Raw genomic sequence first — 1,988 nt, 5'->3', positions numbered from 1 at the left:
CGCTACTCCGGTCAGCGTACATTGGAAACTCACAGGCAGCGCGTGTTAACACGCGCGCCGCCTCTGATTGGCGGAGAGGGCTGAGAAATGCGTCATATTAACCGCCCGAAGGCTGAGCCGGCGCCATTTTGACCTCGCTAGCGACCGGGAAGGAAGCATCTTCTCGGAGTTCCTGTGACAGAGAACAGCGCCCTATAGCGGAGTCATCTGACACTACACCGCAGCTCTTTCATCGGGGAGAGATAGTAAGTGTCATTACTTTCATGTAATCTTATCAGGGGGGACAGCCAGAGGGGACTCTCTAATTTGCCTGATAGGTGTGTGGAAGAGAATGTCCCTAAGCTGGCGGGGTGAGCGGGCTGGACTGGTAAAGCGTCTTTGAGCGCTGCCTGCTGTGAGTTGTAGGCGGAACCTGTCAGGAGGGGGCGGGACGGACTGGGGGCGGGGCGGTCTCTGATGCCTCCTAAAAAAGGCCGCTCGCGCCGCACTGCTTTAGACAGGAGAGACACGCGCCGGCCCTTCCCCTCTGTGTTCTATGTGAGCGGAGCACTATGTACGTCACCAGCACACAAAGTCCAGAGCCGTCACTTGTGTGAGGCCCAGTGATCTCCACCCCACAGGAACTTTCTAGTCCCGCCCCGCGTGATGTCATACAGAGGCCGGGATGCGGGATGAGAAGGCTGAGGAGAGTGAGTGCTGCAAAGACCTGCGAGGAGCCAGTGAAGCCAGTGCAAGAGGGGGGAGGGGGTCGTTTATTTGTAATGCTATTAGTAATATGCAGCATGGAGGGGGTTAATGTACGGCCACTGACGTATTAGAGACCAGTGGCAGTTCATTAACCCCTCTGTGCTGCATTAGTGGCCCCAGTGTCAGGTTCATTAACCTCTTGTTTACTGGAAACTTAAACCCCCTCCTATCCAGACCAATTTTCAGCTTTCAGCGCTGACGCACTTTGAATGACAATTACGCGGTCATACAACACTGTACCCAAATGAAATTTTTATCATTTTTTCCTACAAATAGAGCTTTTGGTGATATTTGATCACCTTTGTGGTTTTTATTTTTTGTTAACATTTTTTTTTTTTTTTTTTTATATTTTGTTATAAAATTTTAAAAGTGGTAATTTTTCTCCTTCATTGATGTACACTGATGAGGCGGCACTGATGGGCACCGATAGGTGGCAGTGATGGGCACTGATGGGTGGCAATAATGGGCACTGCTAGGTGGCACTGATTGGCACCACTGGTGGGCACTGATAGGTGGCACTTGTGGTCATTGATAGGTGGCACTGGCAGGGGGTACTGGTGGCACATATAAGGCAGAATTGCCTCTTCCGGACCGATGTCCCTTGCTGATAAGTTGGTGATCGGCTTTTTTTTTTTTTCTCCTCGCACTGTCAGTGTGAGGAGAAAAAAAAACTATCACAGAGCTTTTGTTTTGATCATGTGATCAGCTGTCATTGGCTGACAGCTGATCACATCATAAGGGGGCGGGACCGGCCCCTTACTCGGATCGGTGATTACCTGAGTCTCAGTGACTCGGTGATCGCAGGGCGCATGCACAGGGGAGGACGTCCTATGACGGCCTCCTGGAAATTCAGGTCCATGCTGTAGTCGTCATTCGACTGTAGCGCGGATGACAAGTGGTTAACTCCTGTATGTTGCAGCATCAGTGCCATTTTTGTGCTACCCTAGGCAAACTAAAATTGAGTGCCCACCATCTAAATGTGTCCCCCCCAGGTGCAGTATACTGGTATTGTCTCCGGGTCTGATGGGAAGACACAGATATTCACAGTGATCAGCTGCGGCTTCCTCATCAGACCCCGAGACATGAGGGCAGAGGATGGGCTTAGCAGGACAGAGGTTGTGACAGCACTGGTGGGCACGGATATGCGGCACTGGTTGGCACTGATAAGGAGGCAGTGATGAAGCTGCTCTGATATGTGGCACTGATTGGCACTAATACACAGCACTGATGGGCACTGTTGG

The 1,988-nt window shown here is 51.3% G+C and overlaps 1 long non-coding RNA gene across 1 annotated transcript in view; it reads right to left on the bottom strand.

Annotated features, from left to right (window-relative positions):
- Nucleotides 1-379, bottom strand: part of LOC141145898 (uncharacterized) — a 33,940-nt gene extending 33,561 nt beyond the window's left edge. Inside the window, exon 1 of the long non-coding RNA XR_012244693.1 lies at nucleotides 1-379. This exon is cut by the window's left edge and continues 204 nt beyond it. This is a non-coding gene — a long non-coding RNA (uncharacterized lncRNA).
- Between the last annotated feature and the right edge of the window lie 1,609 nt (nucleotides 380-1,988).

The sequence above is a fragment of the Aquarana catesbeiana genome, linkage group LG05, assembly GCF_042186555.1.
Source record: "Aquarana catesbeiana isolate 2022-GZ linkage group LG05, ASM4218655v1, whole genome shotgun sequence".
NCBI lineage: Eukaryota > Metazoa > Chordata > Amphibia > Anura > Ranidae > Aquarana > Aquarana catesbeiana.
The sequence above is the reverse complement of the archived record's forward strand: the minus strand, read 5'-3'. Positions and strand labels throughout refer to the sequence as shown.